Source organism: Hibiscus syriacus, unplaced genomic scaffold (genome assembly GCF_006381635.1).
Source record: "Hibiscus syriacus cultivar Baekdansim isolate YM2019G1 unplaced genomic scaffold, ASM638163v2 tig00117017_pilon, whole genome shotgun sequence".
Taxonomy (NCBI): domain Eukaryota; kingdom Viridiplantae; phylum Streptophyta; class Magnoliopsida; order Malvales; family Malvaceae; genus Hibiscus; species Hibiscus syriacus.
This window is the reverse complement of record NW_024063526.1, coordinates 3,507,629-3,535,559: the sequence shown is the minus strand read 5'-3', so window position 1 is coordinate 3,535,559 and position 27,931 is coordinate 3,507,629. Positions and strand designations below refer to the sequence as shown.

General features: G+C 35.1%; 1 pseudogene; it reads right to left on the bottom strand.

Annotated features, from left to right (window-relative positions):
- Window positions 1-852: 852 nt before the first annotated feature.
- On the bottom strand, window positions 853-26,664 carry LOC120195664 (annotated as a pseudogene).
- Between the last annotated feature and the right edge of the window lie 1,267 nt (window positions 26,665-27,931).

The window sequence follows — 27,931 nt, the reverse complement described above, 5'->3', positions numbered from 1 at the left end:
AATACGTAGTTCGGATGAAAAAGCATATAAATTCATTAAATCTTTAATGTACTATGCCTCCCTCGTTGAATTTTTTTAGAAAGACAAGACTATCGTCGGATACAGTAGATGGGATACCCGAGGTCCATTTTGACAAGCTCGTATACCTTTTATACAACCAGGATGCTGAACTTTATGGAATAAAGCTGATAAACATCGTGTCACGAAAAGGAAAAGAAAGGTGACAACGTATCCCCTTACCAATTTCCTCTACTCGGTGTGAATTCCTTGGTTAAGAACCCATTCACCCAAGCTACGAAGGAGACAGTATTGACACACGTGGTTACTAAATCCACAAAGCTCTGTTGGAAGCCTAACTTAAGCATGACACTCCGCAAAAAGGGTCATTCCACCCTATCATATGCCTTCTCAATATCCAGTTTAAGCGCTGCTCCCTTATTAATACCATTTTGGGAGGAATTCAAATAGTGGACTAATTCATGGGCTACTAATATGTTGTCTGAAATTTGGCGTCTAGGTAGAAACGCTGCTTGATTATCACTTATACAAGATGCCATGATTTTCAACCTATTGACGAATACTTTGGCCACTATTTTATAAATAACTGTTCAGAGGCTGATTGTTCTAATATGCCTCATATGCTTAACCTCCTTTACATGAGGAATAAGTACCAGAATAGTCTTGTTGACCAGTGTCATATCCTTCCAACCGTTTAGGAGGTCCAAACATAGATATATCACTTCATTGCCAATTAATGACCAGTGTTGTCTAAAGAAACTTGTTGGAAACCCATCAATTCCAAGTGCCTTTAAACCAAGTGAACCATCCGTCAACATTAATCTCGTCAACATGTCATTCAGTAGCCTCTTTCATCACAATTTCTTCCATCAGATCATCACTATTCAAAATGTCATTCAGTTGTTCCTCAGAGATTTTACTGCAACCCTCGTCAACATGACTGCCCTTTTCACCACTGTCCTCGGTATCCATTTGAGGGTCCTTAGAAGAGGTGCTTGCATTCTCTTTAGCTTTCACGGATTCACCACATTCGTCTGTGTACCATTGGAATCCATATATATAAATTGCCTCATTCTAGGTCGAATTCTTGGTTGTTGCGTTACCACTTTCAGCCAATCCCCATAATTCAGTTTATCTTTAGGGCCATCAATTTGCTTGGTACATTGCCCAGTTGCATGCCCTATTATTCCACATCTAAAACGAAAATTTGGCAGATGTTCATATTTCAATGGACAAACTCTAGGTTTACCTCCGTTGCGATCATGTATTCGTATTCACCTCATTAAAGGGTTAGCAATATTAATCTCGACCCGTACACGGAGGAATTCACCAAAATTACCTCCCTTGCGACGTACATCCAGTGCTACCACGTGGCCTATATTTTCTTTCATCATGCCTAGCGGCAGATTGTAGATCCTCACCCATATCCTCATAAACTCAAAGGAATAGTCATCTACTCCTTTATCCAGGTCATATTCCATCAGTGAGAAGTAGTCCACATTAAAGGTCTATGGAGATCTATTAATAGCCACTTTCAGGGCATTTTCATTGGTGAACTTGACTAAGTAGGCCCCTCTCGTAATTCCTCAATATTATTTACTTGGTGTGTCCCCAACATCTCGGAAGACCCGAGCTAAAGCATTGCCATCAAACCGATGTCCCAATCAAGCAGTGATGTAATTCAACTGCTTCTTCCTCCACATAATCTCCCATTTCAAAACAGAGCCACATCCTCTTCTACCGTGAAAGTAAATTCCTCATGTTTCTGAAGAAATGATTCTGTCATGTATACGTGCTTTAAGAGAACAAAAAAATGTTTAGAAAGTAGTAAATCCAATAAGAGAAGTCGAAAACAAAGCAGCTGTATTAGTCTTCGTAGTTGTCGAGTCTTATATAGGATTATGATCAGGATTTCAAATCACAGTCCGAAAATATGATTTCGTCCGCGAAAATATGGTTTCATCCGTGAAATAGTGATTTCATCGCCGTTCGAGTTATCCGCTACACCTGCAATAGCGTCCAATAACATCTGCGACGACTACAATTGCTGTAAATTATAAATGATCGAAGATGCAATCGCGATTTAAAACCCTGATTATGGAAAAACTCACATCCTTAGAGATCGGACACCACTTCCGATAGGACTCTAGTCGACTTAAATCTTTTAAATAACTGTTGTTTACGCGATAATAGAGCACAATCGAGTAATTCAAACAATTGCAAACACCTTTTAAATTCCAACTATATTCCGATTATACTGGATGCCGTGAAGCAGTCTAGAATTTTGGAAAGACTCGCTGGTTGTTTAAAATTTAAATTCTCTCTCACAATTAATGCTTGTCCGAAAATATAGGTGGGACCAGTGGGTCCACCCCGCAGTTTTGAATTAATTATAGTGTTCCGAGTATTTCCAGTTATTGCGTGAATACAGCTGGGCAACAAATTAAATTCGAATTGGTGTGTTACTCGACATAGTAGCACGTGTATACGTATTAATCCATAGCAAAACGTGTAAATTGGAGACATCATCTTATAGAATTGCATACTGATGAAGTAAAATGCAGGAAGCGCCATGCAGTAACACATCTGATTGGACCGAACGTATATGGACAGGTCCGTATACTTATGAATTAATTCGAAATAGCATGTGAGAATTTTAATTGGCCTAACTCGATGATGATGGTCACGCCCACCATTCTCCATGTCATAATAATTAATTTATACTGAATAATATAATGGTATGTAAAATATTTGAGCGTATACCTTGGAAGATTCATAATACTCAAATATATCCCATCTGAAGATTAGGAAATCATACTTCTGACTTACCAAATCAGATTGATGTTGCACTTGTCGCAATGTGCATACAGTAGGCATTTTATGAAAATCATACATCATATATTTGTCAAAAATATCGATAAATACGTATATGGTAAAATATCATATAACATTACAATGTACAGTTCATACATAAAATCATTAAAATAACATTTAACAAAATATTATAAAAATATATTATAACACGATTCAAATCTTTTTCATTCTAAAATATTTGATGTTGATTCATCACAAATCTTCCTCATATCATACATATAATAATATAAGTAATAATACAATCACCTAATATACTTAGCTTGCAAACCTTTGTTAGCAATTCATGTTTCATTCTTGTATTTTTTTCTTAGCTTTAAGCTTATTTTGATTTTGATTTTGATCACGATCTTTATGTACATCATATACAAAACATATACATTTCAAAGTACATGTTAGCAATCTTACTAACATAGGTGTAATTTAGCATAAAAAAATCTAAAAAATTCTAAAAATTATTTCGATACTTAATCAATAATAAATCCAGTTCATATGCTCAATACCAACATTAACACTTCAAAATACCATTAATCCTTCACATAATAACTTCAAATCTCTCAATGTCCACTACAAAGAATATTCACATAACAAATGCAATTTTTCATAATTTAACCACTAAAACGAATTCTCTTAGAATTCATCTCGATATTTCCATAATATTCAAAATGACCCCTTTCCATTTAACTTCAATTTCAAGCATCTAACAACATTTTCAAGTGTTCTACCATAATTCCAATCAATTTCCATATCAAACCCCTTAATTTCCACACATTGTGATTTGGTCCCTTAACCTTTACATACTTCCAAATTGATCTAAACAACTTTCTAAAGCTTATAGAATCGTTCATTCATCATTTCTATCCTTAAAATATTTTTTCACAAATTTTTCTTTAATTTCTTCCATATAGTCGAATATGAAAGGTCATTTTATACATGGTCTCCAACTGATTCAAGAATGAATTCAACCTCCAAACATTATTTCCAAACATTAGAAATCAATCTCATATTAATTCAAACTTCCAGATTTAACATAAACCCTAGCTTAGTTGAATCTTCCTTTAACCATTTCCAATGGTTTTCAATCATCTTTGAAGCATAGAAATAATTCTTCAACACCATGTACATCATAATCAAGTCTTAAAACATCAAAATCTAAACTCTTCTTCATCCATCCAATTCAAGAAATAAGGGTTTCAAGGATGAAAAGCATGAAAAAAATCGTACCAAATAATAAAGAATTTCATGAAGAACAATTTTGTATTTCATGATTTCATCTAAAATCTTAATAAAAAGGCTTGAAAAATAAAAATAAAAATAAAAATCCTTCCCGAACATTAGAGAACTCACGGCAAGAATCGAAAAGATGAGCACGTTTCTTTATTTTTCCATATTAAAAATCTAAGCCACTTGTCTTTTTAATTAAAAAAAATGATTAAAATTACATTTTAATGCTAAATGACCATTTTGGCCTTATAATAAAATGCTCCATAACTTTCCACATGTAAATTTGTTCATCCAAAATTAAAAAATGAACCAATAAATTAATAGTTACCGACTTTGCCTTGAACTTTCTCAAAATTACGATCTTGCCATTTTTCATCCAACAATCCAATTTAACATGGAAAATCAACTTAACTCCAATGGTCCATGATAAATTATACCATTTTAAAGCATGAAAATGAAATTATTAATCTTGTCTTATCATCCTTCAAAATATCTCAATTATTAAGTTCGATCAGATTATCCAAAATTTTCTCAAACTTTATCACTTTCAATACAAACTCCGTACGGAAATCTAAGCAAAACGAAAATTTCATTTTTAGGGTAAACTATTTATTTACGAGACTAAAATACATAAATTTTGAAAATTAAAATTTAGTCCCTAAACTTTTCCTAAGTTTATATTTTAGCCACTAAACTTCTAATTTATTCATTTAGTCACTAACTAAAATTTGGGGTATTACACGTAAACTTCAAGGAATGCCCTTAGGTGTTGTCTAGCATCTTCTTGAGGAGTTCCTTCGAATTACCCGAATTATTTAAGCATATTAAACATGACTAACTTCAACTAAAACTAGGTCGCCTGAATTGCAGGGGCTATAAGACTAGGATTCAGGTTATCTAAAATAAGAATTAGATGTTCTCAAATGGGTCTATGAACTAGAACGAGTTGTGCATGAGGATAATTTTCATTGTCATTGGCATTGTTATTGCCTCTAAAAATTCGATTACCATATACATCCATTTCTTGATTAAATGTGTGTTGCTCCCTTATTTGTCTACAGAGTAATTATTCGATTTCTAGTATCAATGAGAATAGTTCTCTTGTAGGATTCCTTCTGGTTATGCATTAGAGCGAACCTTATATAGAAAACAAAAGAACCACTTTAGAAGAATTATAAAGAAAATAAATGCAAAAGAAATCAAAAATAAAAATATAGATTGCCAATCCCCAGTATAAAAAACTTGTTACGTGCTTTAGTTGTTCGCAATTTGGTGCAAGTATGCATGTCACAAGTTATAGTATAGATCAAGATTTCTCTAAAAGTATTGGTGCACTTCTATCTTTGATTCTGTTGCACTAAAGGAACAAATATGTTTATACGAGACCAAATAAAATTAAAAGTAAAACATAAAAAAACAATTATCACGACAAGTCAGTTTCCACCGACGGGTAATGTCACACCCCAAATTAAGGGCTAGATTTTATTAATTTAAAGTAACAAGGAAAAAAATTGAGGACCAAAATGTAAATTTTTAAAACTTATAGCTTGATTTTGAAACTTGTGGGAAGTTTAGGGACTTAACCCTAAAATAGACCATTTTTTATGGTTAGTGAAAAATTAACCCCTGGTGAAATCCCAAACCCAAATCCCTAGCTCAACATGTCGCCCTCGACGCCTCTAAATTCTCTATCGTCTGGCCGTCGCTGAGCTTCGTACCGCCTCTATTCGACTCGTCATCGCTTGGCTACCAAAACCTGACCCTCATTTTGTCGTGAAACGTCGTAGTTTGCCACAAATTGGTGCTTAAACATACGATGAAATAAACCCCCCGCCGTATTGGTTTTTGCTCGATTCTGACAGATCTGGCGACCGTCTAGCCTCATCGCCACCACCATCTGGTTCCCTGTCTGTTCCGACCAAAACCCAGTCAGGTTAGTCCCTTACCGCAACTATCTCCGCCGATCACCGGTTAGGTAAGGTTACGTACGTTTGTTGGGTTGATTTGAATTGTTTGGGCTAAAATTGGACTAATGTGGAAATAGATTTTGATTTTTTGAGAGTAATCGGATGACCGAACTACCCCTTGTCACCGTCTCATGCGCCGTCGCGTGCGGGTGGGTTTGCTTCCCAGTCGAGACTTCTAGAATGGTTTATTCAACTCAATCGATTTGACTGAGTCAGCAGAGTCAACTCGTGAGTCAACCCATTGAGTTAACTCAGATAAAGTTAACCCGATCCGTTGACTTTGACAGGTATGACCGTTGATCGGTCTGACCGTTGAACGTTGACTTTGACAAAAAAGTCAATTTTTTTTGAAAAGTCCTATTTATGTTTTTTGACGTCATGAGTTCGAATCTAAAGTCCGTTTTGCCAAATTCACACTTAGTAAGCCATTTTTCGGTGATTTATATTCGGAATCAAATTTGAGTTCAGTTTCTGACGTAAATTCATTTGATATGTATCCGAGAAATTATTAGACGTTGAATTCAAGTTCGATTTGTATGGGTTCAATTGTTCGATTGGTGGAGCAATAAATCTAGGTAATACATTAGTACCTTATTGCATGCTTTAAGGAACACGTTGGTATGGGTTTCATGAATAAATATTATTGATAATTTACGTATAATTAATTATACTGGACTCGAATCGAATATGGTGTAAAGTTAGTAAAATGAAGATGAATCAGATGACACGTTGGTATGACTCATAATCAACCTCAGGATTGTAAATTTTGATTTATCTCTTTTAGGGTTAAATGACAAAGGTACTTGGATGAGAAATTATGACAATACTTCTGTTAGGGAAAATTATGAAAATACCCTTATGGGGTAAAAATGACGAAAAAAGCTTTAAAGTGTAAAATGACTAAAATACCCTTGAAGTGTAAAATGACTATATTTTATGACAAAATTGAACTAAATGGAAGTATTGTAGGTTTCTGAATTGTGGAAACGACTGAATTACTCTGGAAACTCCGAAGTGACCGGGTTAACTTGACTACTAAATGTCCTAAGTACCCTCAAAAACCTAAAATTATGTGAATAACATGGATAAGTCTAGAAATGCTGATGATATTATATGTTGTATCGTCCATAAGGGTTTTAAACTACGAATAAAGCACATCAAAATTTCTTGAAATCATTGCAATACAGAAATGAAATAAATACCATTAGAATACATGTTCGTCTCCCTAAGATCCATTCAGCGATGATTTTGAAGATGATTAATTCGACAAGAGTTATCAGTATTAAAGTGTGAATACATTTGAAGTACAACAATTTGACTTATTGACAGGTATCACAGTGACGGAGTTTGTTCAATATGAGTTAACTTGATATCCTGATAAATTGAAATGAATCTTAAATACCATGAATCATTGTTTCTCCCTTATTAGATAAAATTACTAAGAATTCTCCAAGAACCTAATATCCAAAATGCCCCTGATTTCCTGAATAATGGAATCACTCATATCATATCTGAAATCTCAAGTAACTATGATGCACATGATTATGAATACCTTTCTGATTATGTAGTTCCTCCAAAAATTATCCGAATACTATATTATCTTGATAAATCACGTCCCAAATAACTGATGAATATGTCAGCTATCAAACCCTTTTACAGGGATCTCATTTCTAAATTTAATCAGTTTATAAAAGTTTCATGGCTCCCCACTTGATAATTACCAAGTACCTTAGGAAAATAACTGAATCCTGTAGTGTGTTCCCTATATGTTATATGATTGTTTTATCTGATTTGAAATATATTTTACCGAGATTTCTGAGTTATTGAAGTTTTAAGTCTGCCTGTCTGATTCATGATCTCTAGATGTTGTTCCTACTGAATTGATATGTCTGAACTCTGATTTTTATGCTTCCGTAATAAATTGTGTGAAAACTGATTTCTTCGGGGTACTTTGGGATATGGTATGAAGTTTCTGTAGGTTTAGATCGGTCAAACTGGTAATTTCTTATATAGGTTCAGACTGATCAAGCTGGTAATTCCTTAATGATCTAAAGTGACCCTTGGGTGGACTTCTAGGCCTAATGGGCCTAGTGGTAAGACCTTATGGACCCTAAGGTACTCCCTTATGGACCCTAAGGTACTCCCTTATGGACCCTAAGGTACTCCCTTATGGTGGAACCTCTGCTGTGTGCATTGGGTAAGTCCTTATGGGCCTGAGGGCACTCCCTTCAGGTGGGAACCTATGCTTTGGCTAGGGTTAGACCTTATGGACCCAAGGTGTTCCCTCAGATGGGCACCTAAGCCCAAAGTAGGCTAGGGTAAGTCCTTATGGATGCAGTTCTGAGGAACTGCATATTGGTGTTCAGTTGGAGGGTTTTGCCATGGTTTTAAAAATATATTTTAAATTGTTATTGTTTTAAAAAGATTTGTACATTTTCACTGGTTTTGTGGGAACACACTAGACACCCTATTCTGATCTATTGAACCTAGTTCTCTCATGTCTTTTACTACCTAAAATATCAATGGTATCTCATCTCATCACAAAATCTGTAGATGTCTGAATCAATAAGGAAAATTATGCTTGCCTATTATCTGCATGTCCTTCAACATCACTTGGTAGTTCTGTATTACTGAGCTTCCCAAAGTTCACTCTGTTTCTCACTATTTCAGATTAAATTGATCCAGTACAACTATCGACATTAGTATTGGAGTTCCACTGGTGTTGCTTGCATAATATAGTGCATGTGATTAGGCGACATGTAGGTTGTATTCTGTTTTATATCCGAGTCTAAAACGTGTATGATTTTAATTTTTTTTGTAGTATATGAATGATTTTCTGAACTTGTATTTTAATTATAATTTGTTTTATGATTTTATACATTTTAACAGAAATTTTAAATTTTTTCAGGATTTTTACTTTGGGTCGCTCCGGTGGCCCTAATATGACACCACGGATCGGATCAGGTCACCCACATTAGTCTTTGGGTGTTACAAGTAATGCCTTATGTAAGTTAATTTCATGGAAAGTAAACTAGGGTATTAAACAGTAGTTGAGATGGAAGGTAGATTTTGAGGTTATATTGATATCTTCGGATAAAAATGCCCACTGTAGGTTATGCTCTTCTTGAGTGCTTGGCAGAGTTTTTGTTAATGCCTTTCTGACCAAGTCTAACAGAAAGTCTAATGCATATATTGCCTTAGATATTACAAATATGCATTAACCTAAAGAATAACACTATTTTAGCTCTCACTCTTTTTAGTCGCTTGGAATCTCTTCTTTCCACAGAGAGATTAATTCTCACCACTTTCATATTTGAGAACATCCATTCATCAATTTAAACAATAACTTAAGTTAGTTGTGTCTCAGGTTAACAAATAATTTAAGCGCTCATTACCAAATAACATAATTGTACCACCCATAACCCGCATACGCGAACCAATATGAGTTACATATGTCACATCAGAAATTCAAATCATTTCTTTAATTGAACTGAGTAAAATTTTGTTTCATTCAAACATCACTAGTTTTATAACTTGAACAATTATTATAAAATAATTATATAGAGAAAAATTGTATATAATATTGTTGGTTACCAATTCAAAACCAGTTTCAAGCAATGATAGACAATTATGTTCTATTTTAATAAAATAAATAAGATTGTTTAACAAGTTTGATTTAAAACCCAAATTAATTTTTTCTAAGTATAGTTTAATATTATAGTATTTTTTTCATACTATTAATTATATTTATTACCAACTATATTATGAAATTACAGACATTTCATTCTCGTATACATGCCAGCTAAGACTTTTAGAACATAATAGGATGCCATCATTGTTAACTATAAACATTTCCTTAGTGAATGATGCCAAGCTTAGCTCCTTATTCCTTTTCTTCCTTTTTCCTACGCGTGAAAATCATCACACGCTAAGTATACACTTAGTGAGATAATCATATAAATATTCAAAGCAATGCAACATACAAATATAAATGAATAATAATATTCAATGCAGTGTGATTACTTTACCTGCATTCGTTACCATAAATTAACATGATATAACTGGATATAAAGTTTCTTACCAATATACTTGTCATTTATCCCATAAGTTCGTTAGCTTATTTTCCTATTTATCATTTATTAACCAATAAACCATAGCCCAAATTTAACCCTGAGGACCCTGGGTATTCGAGTCAAATATATGCACCGTAGTGCTAAACTTGCACTAAGCTTACGCTCTAGTGCTAATCCGGATATGACACATAAGGTTGTGCCCTCCGCCTGCACTTAGTGTCCTTACACACTAGTGATAATATAAACTTGCAGCTGTTGTACTTTATGGCATGCCAACTATACCCTGTCCCTCAATGACTTACTTGGGCATATAGTTTATTTTTTTATTCCATCCATGGCAATGTATATTAATATAATTTTAACATTGGGTAGTTCATACCCGAAGTAACATTCATAATAAACATCATATGTATTCATGATAAAAATCATATATATAATAACCAGTGATCAATTCATTTTATATTCAACCTTTGACATTTTTAGAATATGTCAATCATATGATAAATGACATAAATATCATGTCAATACGAACAAGGTAGTCTGATCATGAGTCTTCCTAATGATGTATAAAACATCCATATATAATGTCATGCATACATTGCACTCAATTTGAAACTTTATATACAAATCAAAATATAAGCCTCACTATGCTTTAACTTGATCCTTTGCTTCTATTTCTATTAAATCCCAAAACTGGTCATAATTTCATATTCTAGCAATTTACACTACCTTTAAATAAATATTATTCTGTATTAATATACACATTTAAAAATTATTCTATTTTTACCACTGGAAACTAGAATCAAAAAAGAATCTATCAATATAAGGCACTACTTATAGTTCAATTTGTACAATTTATGGTAAATTTTAACAGTTGACCGACAAAATCAGTTTTGAGCAAAATTTGCTGCTCAGTTTTCTGACCTATCACCTGTTAAAAATTCATATCTTTTTGTATATACCTCAAAATCAATTTTCGTTTGTTCTAAATAGAACTAGACTGATATAATAATATAACATTATAAAAATAATCCTCTAATCATTGTTTTTTAGAGTTTATGGTGATTTTCTAAACTTCCTGTCCATAACTAAATTTCTAAGCAAACTTCACCAATTTGCATTTTCAGCTTGTCACTAATTCTATTAGCTCACCAAATGCATATATATAAACAAAATACCGAGAACCATCTCTATTTTACTTTCTACATCTCAATCTAGAGGTAATCCATGTAACTTTTGTAGATACACATTTGGATACCATTGAACAATTGAAATATCTTCCAACTTAACTAAGAAAGTTTGAGTATCCACCTACTTTACTAAGAAGGCTTGACAACCTAGTAGCAATAACTTTATAGTAGTTGATGCTAAAAATCACATTAAAAAACAAATTTAATCTCTTTCCCTACCACAAATATCTCAAAACTTTCTGAGTTCTATAAAATTTAATCGCTCTAAGTGATAACATTTTAACATGGTATGGGGTAATCAATTCATTCCAAAAATTACATTCGAAATGTAATTCTATCAAGTCTATTATAAATCAACACTTTGAATCCTTACCATACATTTACTGTCTACAAATACAATTCACCTTCACACTCTAGCAAAAAAGGTTAATCATACACATATCACTTAGGTTCAATTGTAGCAGAATGTTTCATTATTTCATCAATACTTTACTTATGCATAAATGAGGGTTTTCCTTAATCCAACATTGGCACTTCCTATTGTGCCAATACATCATCTTATTAGACTAAACAATAGAATTGTGGCTAACATCATTATATCACTATTAGCTTATTTTTTTAACATCCTACTCGATCACGTTATTCAAACCCTCGAATATACACTTATTTTTCATACACTATATTTTTCACCTTTATAAGTAAGGAGTGACATCAATCGAACCTTATAATCACCTCGGTTAAAAATTCATATCTTTTTGTATATACCATGAAATCAGTTTTCATTTGTTCCAAACAAACTAGACTGATATAAGAATATAACAGTATAAAAATAATCATCTAATCATTGTTTTTTAGATTTTATGGTGATTTTCTAAACTTACTGTCCATAACTAAATTTCTAAGCAGACTTCACCAATTTGCTAATCTGGATATAACACATAAGGTTGTGCCCTCCACCTGCACTTAGTGTCCTTACACACTAGTGCTAATATAAAACTACAGCTGCTATACTCTATGTCATGCCAACTATACATGTCCCTCAATGACTTACTTGGGCATATAGTCTATTTTTTTTATTCCATCCATGGCAATGTATATTAATATAATTTTAACATTGGGCAGTTCATACCCGAAGTAACATTCATAATAAACATCATATATATTCATGATAAAAATCATATATATAATAACCAGTGATCAATCCATTTTTTTATTAAACCTTTAACATATTTAGAATATGTCAATCATATAATAAATGGCATAAATATCACGCCAATACGAACAAGGCAGACTCATCACGAGTCTTCCTAATGATGTATAAAGCATCCATGTATAATGTCATGCATGCATTGCACTCAATTTTAAACTTTCTATACAAATCAAAATATGATTTATTTGAATTAAACTATCCATTTATGGAATAAAATTTTTTTTGGGAAAATTACCACTTAGGTCTCTTAACGTTTCCTAATTTTATACTTTGGCCACCAAACTTTCAAAATTTACATTTTTGTCACTAACCATATTTTTGAGGTATTACAATAACCAAAAGTAAACACAACAATCAATGAATGAACATCCAAAAAGATATAACCATTAATAGATAATACATCCATTCACAAAATAATAAATCACCAAACCCACGTCAACTAAGATTAGTTCATGGCGGGTTGGATATCATTTTCAACAATAAACTAAAACATCAAATTTAATCAACGAAAGAAAAATATTAGAAAACTAAAAAGGACTTCGATTTTCTCCAGCAGTCGTCAAAGAGTTAAGCGAAAAAGAGTCCAAATCAGCTTAAGGTTTTTTTAAGCACCCTTGGTCTTCAAATAATTAAACATGTGCTTTGCTTCATATAGGAGATAAGGTTTTCAAAATTTTGAAAAACCATATATTCATTCTTTTAAATCCATCATTCCTTGCTTTAAAACTCATAGAGTGACTTGATCAAATATGTAGTTTGACCGAGTTTAAATCATGGAGATAATTTGTTCATCTCGACATAGAATTTTTCTTCCTCTGATTTTTATGGCGTCCAATGCCCACAACATATTGTTCCTCCAAATACCTTACAGAATATCCTTGCACAATTTCCTCTTATCACGTACACCACAAAATGCACCACAACAATAATTCACCACACAAAAAAATGCAAATAACAAAAAAAACATATGCACGATGCATGAAAATAATAAACATGCACATGAAAAGGTGCTTAAGTACAAGATAACATTCACCTAAATGAGCATAAGTACCACTATTTTAAAAAGTTATCACCTGACAACATCAACTAGAGCTACTATAAATATGCTTTAGCCAAGACTTATAGGGGGTCCAAACCTTCTGCAATCTTGGCACACTGTTTCTCTCTTACTCTTATAAGCAATTCTCTATTACAGAGAAACACCAACCAATAGTTATCCTGTCGGAACCATCTTTCAGTTAAGCCCCAGAATTGGGCTTCGACTTGAATTGATTAGGTTAAAGTCGCCACCGACCGTTTTAAAACGAATTTAGGTGGGTCGGACACCATCTTACTTGATCTGCGTTTTTCCAGAAATGTGTCGGGTTCGGGAGTCGGTTACGGTCAAGGAAGGATTAACACCATTGAACCGCCCTTTCGGTACCAATTAATTTATTGGTTGTCTTTAATTGCAAAAAATTAGAGATTTAAATTTAAATTTAAAAACCTTTGATCGATTGAAAATATCACTAAAAATACCAAAAATGTTAGATGATAAAATAAAAATAAATACGAGGGAAAAAATTCTAAGATAAAATAGGTAACAGAGAAAATAAAAGTTAGTAAAAAAAGAAAATAAACAAAAACAATAAAATAATAATGAAATAAAAAAATTAAAATAATAATAGAAAGTCAAATGAATAAAATAAAAAAAATAAAATGGTTAGTTTTAAAAAAATAAAAATAAGAATAAAAAAATATTCAAACTAAAATCGTGAAAGAAAAAATAATAATAAATAAAACGGAAATGACTAAATTAAAATAAAAGGAAAATAGAGGGCCAAAATAAAAACAAATGCAACTAGTGACCATAAGATGAAAACTCAGCTAGACTAGGAGGACTTAGGGGTGATTTAGCCTTAACTTAGTGACCAAAATAATATGTGTTTCCTAAATATAAAGGACATATACATAATTAACCCACAAATGTGGTGACTTAAATGCAGAACATGTTAATAGTACATGGACCTTAACGTGATTTGACCTTAAAATAACAAAGTAATGTCTATTCCTTCTCCCCTAATCTCCATTCTGGCCGCAATATCAGATCCCAGTTTCCTTTCTTCTCTCTTTTAGCTCTCCACCCCACGGCAAAACTCGAACAAACCATGGCCACTCGATGGCCACCATGCAAGGTGGCTCTTTCTTCGATGATATTAGCTCCGGCCACCGCATGGGTGAACCTTCTTCTCTCGACGAACCCAACGGCATCCCCGATAAGTTTCTAACCCCTATTTTTTATTTTTTATTTTGAACTTCTTGCCCGTGATCCTCCTCCCTTCTGTTTCTTGTGTTTCTTCGTGTATTTATAATGCTCCAAGAAACCTATTTTTAGGGTCCTAATGGGACTAAAGCTCCTCGTTTGTTGGTTGTTAATGATATGGGTGTCGGGAAATTCAGTGAGGGTGTTGGTGCCGAGATCTCCGGCGATGGTTGCTTGAGTGGCGAGAAATTAATGTCTACATATCCCTTCATCGATCGTGACTCTTCGTCCAAATCAGAAGAGTTTAACCACCAACAAGTGATAAGAAAATTTATTTGCACCACTAAATAGCAACATTATTATTAGCATGTGTGGCCTTACTGACAATTATATTTGATGCAACTTGTATAACATGAGCTAGATGTCGATCTCCTAATGATTATATATAATATGGCTTGTACGGTGATATTATTATCTATGATATCTGTGGTATTAGTTAGCTAATTATCTCTTGATAATTATTCTCTAAATTACATATGCGACAATATTTTTATATATAGTCTACATATGCTATTAAGATTCTCAATAATTTTGAAATCATAGGTGTTTAACTAACCATGTTTAACTCACTAAGCAAGTAAACATAAATGTGTATGGTAAGTTGACTATGGTATGATTATGATGTAAAATATGAATATGGGCTGTGAATAAATTGTATGATTCACTTTGTGCGTGTATGTCTTACTAAATGATATCTTGCTACTTTATAACTGTTATTAAATGTCCAATTACTTCATGTTTATTTTATGATTTGTTTGTATAAATTTATCTACTTCAAGATGTATAGTAGAGTAGTCGTACGCCACTGAATTTCATAAAGCTCAATGTCTATTTTTAATGCATAAGTTTATAGGTTTTTGTATTAGAGTTTGGGTAATAACATCCAGGACGAGTTTCAATACAATTATCATATATTTTTTTGAAAGAGGGTACTTTATATTATAATGGATAATAAAATATACCATCTCAAGGACCTCATTAAAATCCTCCCTAATCCTAAATGGAGGAAAAAGAGTGTACCATTGAGGTGGGAAGGAAATGCATACACAAAAAACTTACAACACAACACACTATGCACAGGCCATACTCCGGCCCAACACCTCTAAACTTAACCTCCACAACAACCAAGTCTGAACAAAAAACGAGCACTGAAACACAGAAAATCTCACTTACTGCAACTGATCCAAAAAGGATGGAAGGGCTTAAAAGCTTGAGAATCAAAAGAGCAAAACAGACTTAGAAAAGGGCAACAATTGCACTCAGAACTTCCGAAAGTAGCTCCCTCAATGAACAACCTGCCAAAATACTCATGCAAGGCCTGAACAAAGATCCAAAGAAACACGGACTACTCCAGGCTGCACAACGAAACCAATTCATCTAAACAAAACAACAAAGAATAGAATAAAACACCACAACCAAATACTTCCATGATGCACACAAAAACGATCATTACTAGAATCAACAGCGTCCTAATGAAGTTCGTTCAGCCCCCGACCTTTGAAACTCAACGCTTCTCAGCCCTGCACCTTCAACCCCAAAGCAGCAACACCCCCAAGAGACTTCTCCTCTGTATAGACATCACCTCGATCGCCCTCTGAGCCTCTATTTTGTATACGACTGCTTCTAACCTTAGACCTTCCAACCCGATCAGTAAGACCCTGCTGTATCCTCTTCCCATACTTGAGTCTCGACGACAATTTGAGGCTGACCCGACTCGCCCCCATCTTGTTAGACTTTGAAAATCTAACAACACCCAAAATCAGAGGAATTTTAAGCCTCTTCAGAGAATATCCAGGATTGCTTGCACGAATAACTTATCCGACACATGGAAGGATAACACCTCGTCTATAAGCACGTCTAAGGGCCTTTGGAAGTTTGAAATGGATTGGGGCGCCCATTCTAAATCTCTATCCTTATTAAAAGTAATATACCCAGCGCTATCATCGATCACGGCCAGCACGCCTGGCCCATTAAAACTTTCTACAGGAACTACGTGGGGCCCTGTAACAGAAACACCCATAACGTCCTCGAGACCATCAGCAACATTATCACGCTTCTGACACACCACCTCAACCTGTTCCTGCTCGACAATTCCTTTCTCGACACCACCTCCTGCTGCCCGCTCAACCTCAAATAATGGAAAGTTTGAGCCTACAACAACCTCCGCACTACACGCTCCTACATCCACCATGGATTCATCAAAAGAAGCACTAGCTTCTTCCTGCACTTCGGTGTGAACTTTTATAGAGAATAAACGACCTTTGAAGAAGAAGGAGAATTTCTCTGGAAAAGAATAATCGGACTGAACTTCCACCAAAAATCTCGCAACATCAAACCTGTCTCGATCGGAAGTTTCTTTATCTATCATGACAACTCTTCCCCACAAGCTTCCAATATCTTTGAAAAGTTTAACACTCCAAATAGAAAGAGGAAAATCTACCAGAGAAACCCAGACTTTAATATTCGACCTATTTTCGTGATCCTCCAACAGTTCCAAATCCTCAAACTATAAACGAATCCATTCATCTCTTTTTAACCATCACGCCTGACGATCTTTAACGTTCTTGAATTGGATAATCATCAACATGTCATGCCAAAAACTAATCTTCACATCCAAACCCTCATCTCTGAAAGCTGATTGAAGCACATTAACGTTATAACTGTTCTTTACTTTGCCCACCAGGCAACTATCCCTCCATGAAAGCTCATTAACATTACATCATATTGCAACAACCAGCGTTCGATGCTGCTTCGGTGCTCCTCCTAAAAATCAATCAGACCTCTAGCCCTCATTTGGTGCTGCTCCAGGCGAGTTGTATGTTCACAACGGCCCATATTTTCCTATTTGATGAATAATATATCATTGTTTTCTTAAGACTTTTTATAGCAAATTTGCATCTGAATTGATATGTGATGTATCTAAGATAGTCTGAATCAAGACCAAAAGCTTCAATTGATTCGATGAAAACAAATGTTACGGATGAGGCTGGAAGAAGATCATTAAATGGTAGGCGAAGACACCATGAGAGTAGCTCATCACCTAAAAATCCTCATGGTTTCAGTGTACTTGTGGCAATCAAGTCTTTGCTCAGGCTTTAGGTACGTTGAATGCATCCATGAAACAGAAACATCATTCTTTGCACTAGAGCCACTTCTTTAAGTAGTTTTTTCTTTGTAAAATCAACATGCTTAGAAAATGTTGCATAGGTAGAATGTTAGTATCGAATTTAGATGTGTACTACGTTAGAATGTGGCAAGACATTAATGATAAACATGTATACTTAAAGAAAATAAAAGAATCAGATAAAACGGGTAGTTTCACTGTGTGGTGCCCTAACCTAATGTTAATTTGTAGCAAGTTTTAACCAAAAACATTTCCTTTCCAACCTGAAAAGTTATACAATCCATAATAATTTCGACTACAACCGAGAATGTTATATTACGATGAGTTTTACCCTAAATTGTTATATTTCTACTTTAAAAAGTTATACAATTGGTAATAATTTCAGTTACAATCAATAATGTCTTGATTTCAACATTTTAGGTTGTAAAGTTATGCAATTTACATGATTTATTACGGAGAATATAATATTTTTTATTTCAACCAAAATTTTTATCCATATTACTCTAAAGAGTTACACTCTTAGTAAGTCTTTCGATTACTATTGATTTATGACATTTCTTAGCCTTATATTAATTAATTGTATTTTAGAATCTTTTATAACAAAGAGAACTTAAACTTATACCCATAATGTTAAATTATAGCCACAATGCAATGTAACGGTCACATTATAGGAAATAAATCACGTCATAATGTCTGTAACACCCGCACTCATGACACCGTGACTGCAACCACAATTTAGTTCTATGCTTGTACCTTTTCATCTTTAGAGAAGACAAGTGTCTCAACTCGATCGAAGATATTATCAAGAATAAGTTCATCCAAGTTGTAGAACAAAGAAACCTTTAAAACTTTTTAATGAGGTTGAGGCAAAGATAATGCTTGATGTCCCTTCGGAGGCCCTCGTGTAAGACTTTGATCAATTTCATCTCATCTTCTCATCCCAAAGTCGCCCATCTCTGGCTTTCAAAACGCCATACTCTTTGTCTCAAACTCAAGGGAAAATGTCGATGCTTCATCCACCATTCTATATCTCGACATCTCAGTTGCATCTTTCGCTTCTTCATCATTACGTTATGCAAGAAAACCTAGACCATCGACAAGAATCCATTGCCATTTAAGTTACATATTCAAAGAAGACATAAAAAAAGACTAGATGAGTTTTTTAATCTCTTGGATGTTTTCGATGAACAAAGTGAAGAGTAGCAATCCAACAAGCACTAAGCGTAATTGTTATAATATTGAAACGATTATCGGTAAACAAATAAACATGATCGAAAAAGAAAAACAAAGAACATAAATATTTATATGGAAAACCTAAAAGGGAAAACCACGGACAGAGGGGAATAATTCCACTAATATGAAGAAAGAAAATACTTTATATCTATTTTAGAGAAAGAAAAACCACGATTTTGCATGCATAACTGCTCCAATTTCACCCACAAAAAAGCAACCTTTTTTTTTTCTTTCAACATATACTACAACATTTGATTTGATAAGTGTAAACGAATATGAGAAAAGGCTTTACAATCCTTACGCTTTTCTTCATTTGTCCATTGTGTTACCGACTTCTCATCAAATCTTTTTATTGCATCGTCTAGATCTTATTGTGCAAGAACATCTCAAATCTTCACCTTCCATAACGAGAACCTGGTGTTTCGATAAAATATCGTACTTAATTATTGTCATAATCTTGAATCTAAAGCTCTGATATCAATTTGTTATAATACCATAATGATTATCGACAAACAATTTACGTAGAAAATCCAAAAGAGAAAAACGACGGACAGATGAGAAGAATTTCACTAAAATGAAGAAAGAAAATACAATAGGATTTTGGAGAAATAAAAACTTAATAACTAACCCTTACCCTTATTATCTATTTATATGGATAGATACTTGATTACATAAGAAATTTGTAAAGTATAAATCTACTTAATGTAGTTTTTCTACATAAAAGAAAAAAATAAAGTTTCTACTTATAATCAAACTACGTTTCTTATTTTTCCTAATTAATTTAATTAATTTGTATAACTTTAAATTCAATTGAAACTGTAACACATAAAAAAATCACTTCTAACCAGCGACTTGTTGGTTCAATAATATTTCCAAAGGTGTTGTAAATTGAAAATATGACGTCTGGAAAATGTAAATAAATGTTTATTGAGTTTGTCAGTTAATAACAATATAGTCATTATCTCCCTAATTTCTTCTTCATTGATTAGTTTTGGTACATTCAACTAGAACATTTTATGCAAAAGAATATAATAAAATCAATAACATTGATTATAGTCATTAAATATTATGACTTCTATTACAAATTAAATAACTCGTATAAATGCTAAAGATGGTAAATACATATGTTACTTAAAGAAACTTAAGGAAATACGAGAATTATGAAGACATCAAACAAAAAAACTTTAAGAGAACCTACATAATGAGAAGTAACAACATGAAGGTCCCAGACTATTTTCCCGACACTAACGATGAGGGACTCCCTTGTGATGGAGGGGATCCGAGACAGATGATACTGAGCTGTCAGATTGCACATTGATGGCGCTGAGATACCATGAGTTGGCAGATCAATGCAAAGGCGGGATTTGAGTGTGATATGATACTCATTGGGGCCGTTTTGAGTGCGTTTCAGTCTTTTGGCCATAACTTTGGCTACGGGTGTTGGAATCGTGCATAAGACCCCAATTCGGAAAGCCCCTTTCAACGCGCACGCTGTCCACATCGAGCATAGCTCCATATGGCCTTTTTTCGACCTCAAATTCTGTCGTTTTCCCCTCCGAATCACTAGTTTTATTTATTTTTTACTATTTATGGTAATATTTCGCTTGTCAGTTAGGAAGTCATTTTAAATCCGATTTGGATCGGAGTTTTTGCAAATTGCTTAATTTATTTCGAATTTCAATTTAGAGTGATTTCCGAGATTTTGCTATTTTTGGAAAAATTCGGATAAAGACGATTTTTGGCTATAACAGTCCGGTTTGTGGACTGATTTTTGCATTGTTTGATTTTACATTATTCTATTAAACCCTAGAGACTTTTTCTCTGGTTTTTGGGCAAATTTTCTCATGTGAATCATTTGTTGGAACTAACCTGCAGGATAATCGCTATTCTGTCCGGCGTCAGTTGGTATCAGAGCTTCAACATCTTCATGGGAAATTTCACCAGTTTCAATGGCTGGAGGTTGTGGTTGTGGTCGTCGTGAGTAGGTTCCGAATGAGGAAGCCCAACGCCGTGATCGCAGCGTTCAGGATGCGATGATTGCGGATTTGTAGAGGCAAGTCGCAGAATTAACCCAGCTCCTAGAGGCGCAGGATTTCGAGGATTGTGAGGCCTCTGATCACGATACTAATTCCACTTTCGAAAACTCGTATCACAATCGTGCTCTATTCTAGGAGCACCGTGGTCGGGAGGAGCGTCATTGAGACCTCAGTTTTCGGGTCGATCTCCTTGAGTTTTCTGGTACGTTACAGGTCAAGGGATTTGTGGATTGGATTAATGAAGTGGAGCGTAGTTTTGATTATAAGGAAGTCCCCGATCGTGTGAAAGTAAAACTGATCTCCATCACACTCAAGGGCAGAGCATCTATGTGGTGGGAGCAGTTGCGACATTCACGAGACAGACAGGGCAAGGCCAAGATCATTGATTAGGAGAAGATGAAAAAGAAGATGAATGATCACTTCCTTCCCTTCGGCTACACATAAACCTTGTTTCAGTGACTTCATGCGTTGAGGCAGGGCGTACGATCAGTCGATGATTACACGGAGGAGTTTTACCAATTGGTCGCTCGGAACAATTTATCTGAGACGGAGGAGCAGATGGTGGCACGGTATTTGAGGGGTTTACGCCAACCCTTGCAATATGTCCTCAGTCTTCATTCACTATGGAGTGTTTCGGAAGCTTACCAGCATGCACTTGCTATTGAAAAATAGCAAAACAGGAGACCAGTGATCAGGAGCGATCACAACAGTCAGCCAATTTTACCTCAGGATTCCCGTCCTGCATAGCAGCCACCGTAGGGTAATTCTAATCCTGCTATTAGATGTTTTCGTTGTGGTGAACAAGGGCATAGATGACTGATTGCAAGAAGCCTGCTAGTCAAAAGGGAAAAAATTTGTTGATTGAGGAAAATGTAGAAGACGAGACTGAGGAGATTGGAGAACCCGTGTATGACGATGATGAGACTGGTGATGTGTTGTATGGAGATGGTCATGAGACTCTGGTCGTTCGCAAGAGTCTACTGACTCCCAAGGGCGATTCAGGGGAAGATTGGTTGAGAACCAATATTTTCCACACGACCTGCACAGTTGCAGATAAAGTCTGCAAAATGATCATTGAGAGTGGCAGTTGTGAGAATGTAGTATCCGAGGAGGTTATCCAGAAATTGCAGTTGAATACAGACCGTCATCATAAACCATACAAGTTGTCATGGCTAAATTAAGGAAGTGAGGTAACAGTTGATAGGCAATGCCTCGTTTCTTTTTCAATTGGTAGAAAAAATTTTGATAATGCCTGGTGTGATGTTGTGTCTATGGATGCATGTCATATATTGTTGGGTCGACCTTGGCAGTATGATCGCAGTGTCATTCATGATGGATAGAAGAATACATATTCCCTTAGCATCAAGGGAAAAAAGATTGCGTTGGCACCTCGGCGGGAATGACTCACTTTTACCCCGGTAACCCATAATACTAACATGCTTTCTATGTCTAGGTTTTTAGATGAGATTGAGCATGGAGGCGTGGTCTATGCCTTACTACCTTGCGAGAATAATGCAGTAGACGTCGATACATATTTACCAGTACAGGTGCAGAGGCTGCTTGCAGAATTCTCTAACTTGATGCCAGAGGATCTTCCTCCTGGACTACCGCCTATGAGGGATATTCAACATCAAATTGACCTTGTTCTTGGGTCAAGTTTGCCAAATCGACCAGCATATCGCCTCAGTCCCAAGGAGACTGAAGAGTTACAGCGATAGGTGGAAGAGTTGTTGGAGAGGGGCTATATCCGAGAGAGTATGAGCCCATATGCAGTCCCTGCTCTGTTAATACCAAAGAAAGATGGTTCTTGGCGTATGTGTGTTGACAACCGAGTGATTAATAAAATTACAGTGAAGTACCAGCTTCCAATTCCCTGTCTAGATGATATGTTGGATCAGCTATCCGATTCTAAGGTCTTCTAAAAAATTGACCTTAAAGCAGATACCACCAAATCAGAATAAGACCTGGAGATGAGTGGAAGATGGCATTTAAAACGCCAAAAGGGTTGTATGAGTGGATGGTCATGCCTTTTGGGTTATCCAATGCGCCCAGTATGTTCATGAGATTTATGTATCAGGTCTTGTGGCCTTTTATGGGGAAATTTGTTGTAGTTTACTTCGATGAAATCCTCGTTTATAGTCCGACATGGGCTTCACACTTCGATCACCTCTGTGCTGTTTTTGAGATGCTGAAAAAAGAGTGCTTGTTTGTCAATAAGAAGAAGTGTTGTTTCTTTACTAATTCTTTGACTTTTCTTGGTTTTGTTGTGTTTACTAATGGTGTTCATGTAGATCAGTCAAAGATAGGTGCAGTCTTGGAGTGGCCCAGACCAAAGACCTTACATGACATCCGAAGTTTCTATGGATTGGCATCTTTCTACCGCCGGTTCATTAGAAATTTCAGTACTCTGATTGCCCCTATCACAGAGTACCTCAAGGGGCGTGATTTCTAGTGGTTTGAGGAGGCAGAGGCTAGTTTTCAACTGGTCAAGCAGAAGATGATCGAGGCACCAGTTTTGGCACTTCCTAATTTTGACAAAGTGTTCGAAGTAAATTATGATGCAAATGGCATTGGCATTGGTGGTGTTCTTAGTCAAACAGGTCGTCCGGTTGCTTTTTTCAGTGAGAAGCTATCCGGATCAAAGAAAAATTATTCCACTTATGATCTGGAGTTTTATGCCATAGTTCAGTCCCTGAAGCATTGGCGTCACTACCTAGTACAGAATGAGTTTATTCTATTTACCAATCATGAGGCCTTGAAGTACATCAATGGCTAACACAAGCTGAGTAGACGTCATGCCAAGTGGGTGGCATACTTGTAAGAATTCACTTTTACGCTGAGGCACCAAGCAGGGAGTTTGAACCGCGTCGTAGATGCCCTAAGCAGTCGTACCTTACTCCTCACCACTATGAGTACAAAAGTTGCAGGCTTTGAGACGTTCACAAATATGTATGTAGTTGATCCTTCCTTTGGAAGGATATTTTAGGAGGTAACTGAGGGTCACAGTCATGATTTTGTTTTGCATAATGGGTATTTGTTTCGTGGATTACAGTTGTGCATTCCAGATTGTTCATTGAGGTAGCAAATTATAAGTGAACTTCATAATGAGAGACATTTTGGCCGAGATAAGACCTTGGCCCTTATCTCTTATGACTTTTATTGGCCCAAGTTGACTAGTGATGTGGCCCATTATGTGGACCGTTGTTATGTGTGCCAGCGGTCTAAGGGAGTTCTCACCAATGCGGGCTTGTGCACTCCCTTACTTGTCCTTGAAGCTCCTTGGTTCGATGTCAGTATGGATTTTGTATTAGGCTTACCCCGCACCCAAAGGGCCTCAGATTCTATCTTTGTTGTGGTTGATAGGTTTTCCAAGATGGCCCATTTTGTAGCTTGCAAAAAGACTATGGATGCTGACCAGATTGCCCATCTTTATTTCAAGGAGATTGTGCGTTTACATGGTGTTCCTCGATCCATCACTTCAGATCGTGATACTAAGTTCATCAGTCATTTCTGGAAGAGCCTGTGGGGGAAACTGGGAACGCAGTTGAATTTTAGTAACGCCTACCACCCCCAGACGGATGGCCAGACCGAGGTGGTGAACTGAAGCTTGGGTAACCTTTTGAGGTGTTTGGCAGGAACGAAGACGAAGTAGTGGGATTTGACATTGCCTCAAGTAGAATTTTCCTACAACAGATAAAAAAGCAGAACCACAGGTTTAAGCCCATTTTAGATTGTCTATGGTCAGAACCCATCCGGGGTGCTGGACTTAGCCCCTATTCCACGTATAGGACGTTTCAGTCCTAAAACATATGAGATGACAAAGTATCTTAGGGGTATCCATGAGCAGGTGAAGCAGACCATTCATGAGAGCAATACCAAGTACAAGACTCGGGTTGACGATCATCGTCGTCAGGTACTTTTTGATGTTGGTGATTTTGTTTGGGCTGTATTAACTCGTGATCGTTTTCCTGTTGGCGAGTATAATAAGCTTACAGGTTGCGCATTCCTAGTCATTTGAAGACTTCTGATGTCTTTAATGTGAAGCACCTAAGTCCTTGTTTTGTGGATTGTGATGACACTACTCTGAACTTGAGGAAGAGTTCTTTCCAACCCGGGGTGACTGATGCAGGGGGATCCGAGACAGATGATGCTGAGCTATCAGATTGCACATTGATGGCACTGAGATACCATGAGTTGGCAGATCAGCGAAAAGGCGGGAGTTGAGTGTGATATGTACTAATTGGGTCCGTTTTGAGTGCGTTTCAGTATTTTGGCCATAACTTTGGCTACGGGTGTCGGAATCGCGCATAAGACCCCAATTCGGTAATATTTCCCCTCCGAATCACTAGTTTTATTTATTTTTTTACTATTTATGGTAATATTTCGCTTGTCAGTTAGGAAGTCATTTTAAATCCGATTTGGACCAGATTTTTTGCAGATTGCTTAATTTATTTTGAATTTTAATTTAGAGTGATTTCCAAGATTTTTCTATTTTTGGAAAAATTCGGATAAAGACGATTTTTAGCTATAACAGTCCGGCTTGTGGACTGATTTTCGCATTGTTTGATTTTATATTATTCTATTAAACCCTAGAGACTTTTTCTCTGGTTTTTGGGCGAATTTTCTCCTGTGAATCATCTGTTGGAACTAGCCTGCAGGATAATCGCTATTATGTCCGGCGTCACCTTGACACGTATGTAAACTTGAATTGAAGCCATGCGTGGAACAAATAAACTACATTGATGCACGTTGAAGGACGATAACAATGATGGCAAACCTTGTTGATATTTTAATGAAAAGAAAACTTAATTGATGGAGAAAACACACAAATTTAATTCAGATATTTATAATTTTAATAAAGTAAAATTAACAAACAACCCAATAACAACATGCTATTAAAATTAAACAATACACTTAAATTCAAATAAAAAATAAACTAAAAATGGAAAACACGAACAATATTCCTAAACACATCAACTAAGACTCTTCATGGCTTTTGGAATTGGAAACATCAAGTGTTGTTCTCATAATTTCAAATTTGCTTACTGGAAGCGGTTTGGTGAAGATATCTGCAATTTGATCATCTATTTTACAATGAGCTAGTATAACATTACCTTCTTTTTGCACCTCTCAAAAAGAAAAGTTTAATGTAAAAATGATTAGTCTTCCCATGAAATATTAGAGTATGGAAAATTGTTCTAGCAACTTGATTATCAACGAAGATCTTTTTGCTTTCTTTTTGTTCAAGATTAAGATCACTAAATATTTTTCTTAACCATAAAGCTTGATTAACAGTGGATGTTGCAACAATAAATCTTGCTTCGGAAGTGGATTGAGCCACAGTTTCTTGCTTCTTCAAGCTCCATGAGAAAACACCAAAATCAAAAGTGAAATAATAGTATGAAGTACTCCTCATGTCATCAATGGAACCTCCCCACTCACTATCAAAGAAGCCAACAAGCTTGAACTCCTTGTTTCTTGTAAATTTAACACCAAAATTACTTGTGCTTTTGATATAACGAGCAACTCTCTTGTCAGCTTTAAGAAGCAATTACTTTGACACTGCATAAATCGAGATAAAATACTTACAATACCCAAAATATCATAATTTGCCGTTGCATAATACATTAAGAAACCAATTAAGCTTCTAAAATATCCCTTATCAACTTTATTAGCTCAATCTTTACGAAGTTTCTCCTTTTGATTCATAGGGATGTTTCTTGCATTTTTCAATCTTGAACTTTTTTCAAGATTTCTTTAGCATACTTCTTCTAGAAGATGAATACTTCATGCTAAGCATATTTAATTTTCATTCAAAGAATAAAAGACATCAATATGAGATTTTTCATCTCAAAAACCTTACTCATCTCTTGATTGAATTTCTCAAACAACTGTGTATCATTTTCCATTAGCAAGAGATTATCAACATAAAGAGAAGCTATCAAGACATCATTGCCCTAATGTTTGACATTAATAGTAATCTTGAATATACTTTTTCAAAGTCTAAAATTAATAAATGATCATATATTTTGATGTACAAAGGTCTTGAAGCTTGGTTCAACCCACAAAGGTTTTTTTTAAAAGAAAGACCTTGTCTTGCTCTTCTTTATTCAGAAACCTTCAAGCCACTCAATGTAAATGTTTCCTACAAAATTTCATTTAAAAAAATAATTTTACATCAAATTAATAAACTCTCCAATTCATTGAGAAATAACAATAAGTAAAAGTCTTATGATGTCCAAGCAAGCAATTGGTACAAAGGTGATCCATGCCAAAAACTTGTGTATAGCCTTTGACCACAATTCTTGATTTGTGATTATTGATTGAGCCATCATAATTAAGCTTGGTTTTGTACACCCATTTGACTTTAATCACTTTTTTTTTATCTTGGAGTTGATTAACTAACTCCCATGTTTTGTTCTTCTCAATTATGAACAATTCATCCTTCATTGGAGCCACTAATTTTATGTCTTTCATTTCCATAAAAAAATATACAAGTTTACATAAATATATATATATATATATCAGTTAGCAATCTAGTACCCCTGTTGGAGCTTTATTTACCAACTCATTCAGTCAATTTATATTTTCATCTATTATTGAAATAAGCTTTAAATCTATAGTAGTTTAGCCATTTTTCTCATCCTAATTTCACTCTTCTTCCACAAAAATGAACATTTATG